We start from the raw sequence: 10,552 nt of genomic DNA, 5'->3' as shown, positions 1-10,552 counted from the left end.
GGAGTAATGTAATTCTATTGTTGCAACAAGTAACAGTTTTTAAAAATATATTTCAAAGGTTACTTTTTAAGGTCATTTTTAGAGGCGTTTGACAAGATTTCTTCAAAATTTTATGACATACTCTTATCAGTCCTAAGGAGCTTTTTCCTCTTTAAAAATGGAATATAATGAAAAAGTAACAAACAGCACAACAGGTCATGGAAGGAGTTACTTTCTCAGCACTGTAACAAGTACCATTTGTTACTTTTCAAAGATTGCAATAAGTAATGGGAATTAAATTACTTTTTAAAAGTAACTTTCTTAGTTGTGCTGATAAATGAATGGCTTCGTAATAGATACATCTTTGAGCTTGGATCCTGAGTTGCCCTTCGGTGCATGGAAAGGACCTTGATTTAGTAAGAATTCTGGTGACTGACCCCTTCCTTAAATCATATTTACCATTTGATACTCTGAAGAAAAGGGACAAGCCAGCATGGTGTAGTGGTCTGACTATGACTCTGGAAGCCAGGGTTTGATTCCTTACTGAGCCACGAAACCCACTGGGTGACTTTGGGCAAATCATCACATGCTCTCAGTCTCAGTCTCCACTGAACAAATCTTGCCAAACAAAACCCATAATAGGTTCTCCTTAGGGTCACCTTATGTCAGAAACAACTTGAAGGCAGACAGCATCAACAACAAGAAAAGGGACAGTCTTTTTCTTTGTCTCTGGTTTGTTCAATAATATATGACCATTCCCTTAGCACTCTGTGCAGTAATGCAACAGGCTCATTGACTCTTACTATGTGCTTCATGTACAAAGCAATACCCACTGCTTCCTGCCATTACACAGTATTGCTTACATTATTTTATACAATATGTCACTTCAATGTGCATCTCCTGCATTCTTTGGTGAACAAATGTTCCCCTGGCTGTGATAGCAACTGTAGCTACAACACAGCATCTGCTCTTTTAACTATCTGTTACTTGCTGTCACTTATTGGAACATTTTCCATTCCTCCCCCACCCTCCCACCCCCTCTTAAACTCCGTAACATGACCCAGGAAATCATCCATGTTTCCAGAGCTACATTTTTCTTCTTAATGAGCTCCGGCTAACAAAACTATTTGGACAAATTTGTATATCATTATATTTGACACTATCTGTAAATCTTATTGGCACTTCTAAATGGCACTACCAGTTGCAAATCCAATACTAATGGGATCTTTCCACAGCCCAATCCGGATAGGGCTTTCTATGCTTTTAATCATTTCAAAATAGTAAATCTGATCTTGCCAGGTGAGACACAAGAAAGACCACTTCTAGTGGGAGACAGTGCCCAACTTGTAGAACTTCCTTCCTACAGAGGGCTCCCAAAAGTATTCTGGCTCCAGAGCTGCCCCAGATTCCCCCACTTAACGTCACACTCCATGGCAATGCTGGGTGGTGGTCTACACATACGTCCCGCTGTGCCACCCTGTACCACTACCGCCGGCACACGTTGCTCCCTCTGAGGTCAGAAATCAGCTGCTCAATGTTGATAACATGGCTGGATGCCTCATTGTACTCTCCAAGGGAGCAACTCATGACAGCTGTGGCAGCCATGGCATCACTAGGTGATGCCCTACGTGGAGGTGACACCACTGCTCCTCAAACATATGCTTTTTTGCAGAAACAGGCTGCTCCTCAAACATATACTTTTTGACAGAAACGGGCTGTGGCATTTGCTTGTAACCCTTTGAAATGCTAGTGTGAGTGGGGTGAGGCTCAGTGGGAGGAGAAAAGAGAGACACCAGAAAGAAAATAAATATTTCAAATTATATCTATATCTCTATCTATCTATCTATCTATCTAATTTTAATTTTTAAAAAATCACATTTTATCAAATTTTTACTTTAAGCACATGAAACAATGTATCTGTGTACATATGATTTAGAAAATTAAATATATAATTTTAATTTTGCTAGTTATTTATGTCACAACTATTACCATTACATTGAATGAGCTACAGGAATTACAATTGATGAGTAACATTAATAATTAATAATAATAATTTGTTTTATTTATATACCGCTATTCCAAAGATCATAGCAGTGAACAGCAAGTAAGCTAATTTGCCCCCAACAGTCTGGGTACTCATTTTAGCGACCTCGGAAGGATGCAAGCCTGAGTCGAGCTTGGGCCCTTTTGCTGGTCTTGAACTCGCAACCTTGTGGCTTTGAGTGAATGGCTGCAGTACAGGCATTTAACCACTGCACCACCAGGGCTCCATTAGTAGAAAACATTAGTAGAAAAGATTCTGTATGGTGTGGTATGGGAGGAGGTTAATGGGTGGGATGACACCATGAGTTACCACACCGGGTGACAACAACCCTAGTGATGCTGCTGGTAGCAGTGACAGATGACATAGCTGTGTGTGAAAACAGCTACTCCCCCCCCCCCTCATCCCATCACTACGCTGAATTTTCCTGCAAAATCAAGAGCAAAAGGTGAGTTTCTGGTTTTTTTTTTGGGGGGGTGGGGGTTACATTGGCTTAAGGGAATGATGAACTAGATTGAGCACAGAACTGGTCTCATGTCATGAAGAATTGGGGATCTGGCCCTGCATCATGTAGACAAGTCATGGTGAGGGCAGGGGTAAACTGGCTTAATTGGCTTCTGTAGACATGCCCAAAGGCTCATTTGGTTCCATCAGAGATGATACTGAGGAAAATTATAACAATTAATTCTATTTTTATCAACTTTTTATTTTAAAGAAAGTTGTTTTATTGTTGTTTTCTGACATATTTCTGAACAACTTTGAGGAACCAAATGTTGTTAATTTTAAAAATACACAAATATTGTAAATGGTGCTGCCTGTATTCTTTTGTTCCTAGCAATGTGCCTTTTTTATACTATCAGGAATTATTACAAGAATAATTTCTGAATATTAAAGCCTTCCAAAAATTAGTTAAGAACAAATCACTGAACAAGAGGGAAATCAGCAGAAGTGTTATAATGTATGTCTAAATTTTCTTTGATGAAAATTATTGGTATGTTTGAATATTCTCAGATGAACAGAAAGCAATTTTGAGAAACTCATAAACAACTGGTTATATACCAATTTGCTTTATAACTCTTCTAAGCCAGTACTACTGATTTAAGATATATGGCCCTTTACTTATAGGACCATCAATATATAGTCTGTTCAAAAAAAGAACATAGATAATTAGGAGAATGTGAATCGATGATTAATAATACAAGCCTCAATTAATATTGTATTCTCTGATAAAGGTATATAGCATAAAGGGCATGCAATGTAGTTAATGTTGGATTTGACGTTTCTCTTGGGAAAGCTAATAAAATATATATTTGATGGAACTGCTGTCAAATGGATACAAAATGGGATTAAAATTAAACAGTGTAATTATGCATTGTGCAATAACTAGTTGAGAGGATGTGTCAAATGGGCTTCTGAAAGGAATACCAAGGATCAGTGATTCATTAGCAATTTGGAAGTTAAGGTAGACAATCATGCCAATTCAATATTAAAGTAATAAAAAGCTAGCAAAGGTTACAGATCTCATGGAGGGTAAGAACTGAATATGTTATGTTCTGAACAAATTGAAGAAATTCAATATATAAGGGTCTTATTAGAATGAGATTTAATCAAGATCATGTAAATTACTTCTTGTAATATACTAAAATGTGCAAATGCAGAACCACGACATGCTTGATAAACTGTGGAGTAACAGAGAAAATGTGTGACAGCTGTAGTAACGTAATTTGGTTTCATTTAATATATGAGGTCTGGTAAGGAATACAAGATCTGTAAATTCCCACACCAGAAGGCATATTCCTGATTCTTCAACAGAAATTCAAGACAATTATATTGAATGTGGTTATTGTGTGTCCCTTGATGTTGACCAATTTCTGGAAACTACACACAGCTACTTGGGTCCCTAATATTTGGTAGCTGAATTTCCTAACAAAATGTATTTTAATAAGTTTTCTGAATGCTAAAGACCACAGTTTTAATGCTAAAATGTTTTCTATTCTGGTTGTTGATTCATAACTTTTGTCTTTTTCCAGCAAACATGGTCACTCCAGGGCAATCATCACTTAATGGGACAGGAAACAATTTAAAAAATTCTATCACCTTTTTCTAATAGATTCAGAAAATAAGGCCAGCAGTTTTTAGCCAAATAGCAATTTTATATTTGATGTCTTTAACTTTCAAAGAATTCCAGTCATAATTTGGCCTGCCACTTTTCCCCCTGATGGGAACTTCATCAACAGTACACTATTAAGCCATTAAACAGGTGCAGTTTCAATGCTCCATGCAGAGAACATGACAATGGCATTCAGCACTACAGTTAGATTGTGTTATCTTATTATCTAACTGCAGTGTGCAGTGCCCAAAGGTCAAGGATTATTTTCTGCCAAATAATTGAGAACCTTTACAGGGATAGAAGGAATATGAAGAAGTATCATGTAACATGAACACTTTCCTCAGGTTGCCAACTATCATTTTCAAAGAAGCATATGCTTTTCATCATTTTGAAATGTAACATTTCATATAAAATATACAAATTTCTAATTTTTCATCTTTAACTACAAGAATATTGAATATTTGGTGGGTGAGTATCTTCCCAGACACATTATCAATGGACTGAGTTTTCTCCTTTTAGGAGCATTTGGCCTATGATGTGATATGATTTCATGCAGAGGTTACCAACTGGGACCTTATGGGTATTTGTGGACTGCAGTTTCTATAATTGTTCCCCATTAGGGCTGGAGAGAGTTGTGGAGAGAAAAAATATCTGGAAAGCCAACATTGGCCACCTCCAGAAGCCATTATCATGGAGCATGCACTAGGTAAGCCTGAAACTGTGAAACACGTGCAAGGCAAGCGTGGCCATAAGGCAAAGTAAGGCAGACGCAGGGGAGGGATGAACAGCAGTTGATAGTCCTCTTTCTTCAAGAACAAAACCATTTGCTCCCTATAGCCTGTCCTACATCTCCACAAATTATTCTTTTACCTTCCTATGTGGTGAAGGGCTTATTCTATCATCTATTTTGAAATACAGTGGGCCCTTGGTATCCACTGGGGGTTGGTTCCAGGATCTCCGTGAATAACAAAATTTGTGGAAGCTCAAGTCACATTAAATACAATGCATAGTAAAATGTTGTGCCTCATATAAAAAGGCAAAATCAAGGTTTGCTGTTTGGAATTTATATGTTTTTAAAATATCTTCAAGCTGTGGATGCTTGAATCCGTGGATAAAATATCCGTGTATAAGGAGGGCTGACTGTACATGCTGAGCCCCCCTTATCCAAAATGCTTGGGACCAAAAATGTTTGGGATTTTGGAATTCTTCAGATTTTGGAATATTTGCATATACATAATGAGATATCTTGGACATGGGACCAAAGTCTAAACAGGAAATTCATATACGTTTCATATTTACCTTATACATATAGCCTGGGGGTAATTTTATTCACAACATTTTAATAACTTTGTGCATGAAACAGTTAACTATCAGAAAGCAAAGATGTGGATAATATTGGATTTTGGCCTGTACTGTACAGTTAAACTGCCAGTCCAGTAAGATTCTATATATATGGGTGGAATAGGATGTCATTTAGCTCCTTGCCCTAGGCAGCAAAATATCAAATGTTGGACCCTGTTCACATGTAGCTTTTCTTTTAATGGCATCCAGGAAGAGGTGACTTTGTCACTGAGATGCCAGCTCTAGCAGAATCCCCCTGTTGGGCATTATGATGGGTCAGCTCTTGTTCCACCTCCAAGGAATCCAAGGATTTGGCAACCTGAATTTATTTGACACATGGTTTTAGCCTGGATGCAGCTCTTTGAAATCTTGCTATGTGGCCTCAGCTAGTTAGAATATTCAAACAAGTGTTTCAATGCCTAAATAAATAAATCACTAAGCTTTTCTTGGCTTTCTAACCACAGTTACTATTTTGGTTCATATTTTTTATTTAAAAAATCTCTTATTTAAATAAAAGCTAGACCTCTAAATAATCCATCACAAATAGCAGCACATCTTGATTATTTCCTAGTGTATAGAAAGGCACTGACTTTATCACAAATAACTAAAGTGCAATTGAACTTATGGTTTAGGGAACTTACTTCACTCTCCACTAATAGCATGACTTTTCTGCCCCTTAGTTCCTTCAAGTTAATTACTGTAATGTTGTGCTTTCTCCAGATGCAAAGCAGCTGAAAATAGGATTGCCTCTTGATAATCACATGTGCAGCCAAGGAAGGCGAAAAGCATGCTTTAAGCTTTAAAGTAAATAACTCGAATTTGATTTGATTCTCATTGAAAAATAATTAAATTAAAATTACACATCAGCTGAATATCAACCAGAGATGGGACCTACATGTTAATTATCATGAAGTTATTTATGGTCCTGTTTTACAAGCTTGACTTGTAGCACTAAATGAAGTAAATTTGTATTTCATTTTCAGACAGAATGCTTGAAGCACTATCTACTCTCTGGAGTACTGAATATCTTGGGTGGGACCATTCAACTATTCTCCTATAACAGTGGTAGGAATCTTACAGCCCTCCAGGTTTTGTTGCACTGAAATTCCCATCAGCTCTGGTTATCATAGCTAATGATGAGGATCCATGGAAACTGAAGTCCTTCAAGATCTAGAGGGCTGCATGTTCCCCACCCTTGCCTTAGAAAGTAGAGATGCAGCTGCTGGGAGCAGAGCCAGCCAATTTAACATATTTTCCAGTTTGAGACAGAGTAGCAAATGGCACCTTCTGCCCAGGTGAGATGGTCAATGCACAAAAACAGCCAAGTTATTTTGGTACAGGTAGCGGCAGAAAATCCCTCAAATTCCTGCCCATCTCTGTAATGGTTTTTTAAAAAATAGAATTACTGTACAAGCATGAATAATGAGATAGTTCAAATGTCCCCCAAACCTGGTTCTCCAGAAAAACCCATGAGTCACCTAGGCCTAAATCCTGCCACAAATGGACTTGAGTCAGGTTTACTCAGATGTATGAGCCAAGCTTGACATTAGTTACATTCACAAATCCATACAATGTGCAAACAATTGCTGCACCTAACTTGGGGTGGGAAGGATATGTGTTCTCTCCTTCCCAGTGGGGGTTCTGATAGATATGGATACTCTTTTTGTGGGGGTGGGCAGGAGAATGAGAGAAAGAACTGAACTCTCTGCTCATAATTCCAAGCAGCTTCCTTGCTGCTTCTGTTTGCATAACACATATGTTTGTATGTACTAAATATTTTCAAAGAAGATGGAGGTACATCTGCATTGTAGAAATAGTGCAATTTGACACCACTTTGCTATAGCTCCATCCTATGGCAGTGGTGTACCCCGACTTGTTGTCACCCGGTGCGGGGTGGGGGGCAGGGCATCTCAGGATGGGACTTCTGGTGCACATGCAAGAGCATGCACCGGAAAAACATTGTGGCCCCACACCAGTCCAGAAAGCCCCACAGTGGCCCACAAAGCCCCACAGCAGATGGGAGAGTAAGCCACATGTGCCCCTGGTGGCCCAGAAAGCCCTATGGTGGCTGGAAGAGTGGGCCCCATGCACCCCCAGTGGCCCAGAAAGCCCTGTGGCAGCTGGGAGAGTGGGCCTAAGGTCCTGGGAAGGCCCCGCAGGGGACAACCAGGTATCATCCCCACTTCTGGGGTGTCACCCGGTGCACTCCACACACCCCGCACTCCCCCAGGGACACTACTGTCCTATGGAATCCTTAGTTCTAGATGTTCTTGTTAACATTAATGCACTGTGTTTACTGGCTTGGGATAAAAAGCTCCTCCAGGGACTAACTCTTTGGAGGGCTGGAAGTTTTAAAAACGGACAATTAACCAGAGTGATTCCATGTGAGGATGAGATAGAAGGGAGGCAATCAGGTTGAGGGAAAGGGGATTTTGCAGTAAAAACAATTATTTCCTTATTTAAAAAGACATAAAAAGATAGCAGCAGAAACCAACAGAACAGTCTATATTCAATGCATGCAGTTTCTCAAAGTGAGAGGGGGGAAACAACACAAGCAGTAAAACCCTGGTGGTGCAGTGGTTAAATGCCTGTACTGCAGCCACTCACTCACCAACCATGAGATTGTGAGTTCAATACTAGTCACAGGGGCTCAGGATTAACTCAGGGCTGCATCTGAGGTCACTAAAATTGGTACCCATCTTGTTGGGGGCAATTAGCTTACACTTTGTAAACCGCTTAGAGACTGCTTAGGCATTATGAAGCAGTATATATATGAAGCTGCTATTGCTGCTATTGCTAACCAATCTCAGAGGTCTCAGAGACAGAGACTTGACAGCCCCCAAGTTAAGAAGGGGTTCAATACAGAGTCAGAAAGACTCTCTTTTTCTCTGTGCAGTCATCTTTCTGTACCCAAATAAATGCCAAAAAGCAAACCTTGATTTTGCCATTTTCTATAAGGGACACCATTTTCCTAAGGCACTGTATTTAATGGGACTTGAGTATCTGCAGATTTTGGTATCCACAAGGGGTCTTGGAACCAAACTCCAGCAGATACCAAGAGCCCACTATTATTTAACCTCTTCCTTACTTGGGGGCTGTTTCCTAAAATGAAGGGAACACATCTGGGTGGGGCAAAACCTGACCTTAGTGTTGTTCTATGGGGGTGGTTTTTTTTCTTCCAAAAAACAAAAAACAGGCACTTGCAAAAGGGTGAACATGCCCTTAAGGAACTGATATGGTGATTTGGTGGTAGAAAACAATGGAGCTGTGTATATGAGACAAAACCAATTAAGTATAGATATTTATCCTCTTTCAAATCTAGATAGTGTTGCCCAGCATCTCTGGAAGCTGCACAATACCTTACAATGTGGGGGTAGGGGAGTGGGGGTGGTACCAATCTGAGCCAGTTTGGCAAGTCTCCATTCAGTAGAGGTAAGTTAAGCACTGATAGCCCCCATCAGTGAAACCATTTCCTTGTCAGCGGAGATGGGAGGAGAGGAATGAGGCTTGACTTCTCCAAGGTCATCTTAGGGTTGCCATAAGTTGGAAACGACTTGAAGGTACACAAAAAATAACATTTAATGATTAAAATAACAACTTATAAATTAATTTTTCATTTTTCTACTACAAATGAATTTTAAATTATCATTTTAAAAATTGATAACTAACAAGTGACAAATTACTGTAATGCATTATTTCCAAGTTCTGAAATGGACTACGCCAGCTGTAGGCCCAGCATTGTTCTCCCCACATTCCAGAGCCATGATTGGGACACCGAGGAGCATTAGCTCCACAGTGTCTTCCAAATTTCTTTTTGTTTTGCTTTTTTGGCTCTCTGATATCAAACCTCTGAATTTGAGAACCAGCTGTGAAACATTCTGTGGCCTTATGGAAGTAGTACGTAAGGTTCCATCCTCTCCATCTAATTCTAGGGGGAACTTTGAACAACTCTGTGCCCCAAAATAGACATTAAAGGTCATAGGTTTGCAGCCTTGGTAGCTAATGGTTTTCTTTTGCTTTGGTGGAGACTTACTTCAATGGAGTTTACTAGATACTGCTTAGAACTGGGCCAGATATTTTATTTTCATTTCCTTTTGATCATGACCCATTGCAAGATATGATTTATGCATCATCATCAATGCACATTAAAATAATCAAAGCAGGAGATAAGGGACTATTTTACCTGTGTGTATGGATAAAGGGGAGAGCCAGTGTGGCACAGTGGTTTGAGTGTTGGACTATGACTCTGGAGACCTGGGTTCAAACCTTGGCTCAGCCATGTAAACCCACCAGCTAGGTCACTCTCTGCCTCAGAGGCTGGCCATGGCAAAAGAACTACTCTGAAGAAATTTACCAAGAAATCCTTAGGATATGGTCACCAGAAGTGGGACATGACCTGAAGGTTGTTGTCAGGTGCCTTCAAGTCTTTTCTGACTTATGGTGACCCTAAAACAAACCTTTTGTTTGTTTGTTTGTTGTGCCTTCAAGTCATTTCTGTGGGGGGTTTCTTGGCAAGGAGTTTTGCCATTGGCTGAGAGAGTGTGCCTTGCCCAGGGTCACCCAGTGGGTTCCTGGCAGAGCTGGGACTCAAACCCTGGCCTCCAGAGTCACCAACACTCAAACCACCACACCATGCTGCCTCTCAAAGGTGACCCTATCTAGGGGTTTTCCTGGCAGGTTTCTTCAGAGGGGTGTTTGCCCTGGTCCTAATCTGAGGCTGAGAGAGTGTGCCTTGCCCAATATGATTCAAGGTGGGGGGGAAACTGAAGGCGCACAACAACCAAGGGAGGGAGGGAGGCTTCCTTGTTTATCTCAACAACAACAAGAAGCATGCCTTGCCTGCCTCCTCCTCCTCCTCTTTCCTGAAGCAAGGGCTGGGTGACTAGGCTGTCCTCTTTTCCCAGGACGTCTCCTCCTCTCCCACCTTCTGGAACCCCAACAAGAAGGTCCTCCACTTGGAGCAGGGCTTAAGAAGCCCGCCTTTTATTAGGCTAAAGGCACAAGGCTATGACCAAGGCTCTTGGCTCAAGGCTATGGAATTCTGGGAGTTGAAGTTGTTGTGGGCTGGGCCCCCACAACAA

Source organism: Sceloporus undulatus, chromosome 1, assembly GCF_019175285.1.
Source record: "Sceloporus undulatus isolate JIND9_A2432 ecotype Alabama chromosome 1, SceUnd_v1.1, whole genome shotgun sequence".
NCBI classification, from domain to species: domain Eukaryota; kingdom Metazoa; phylum Chordata; class Lepidosauria; order Squamata; family Phrynosomatidae; genus Sceloporus; species Sceloporus undulatus.
Note: the sequence above shows the minus strand (reverse complement) of the source record.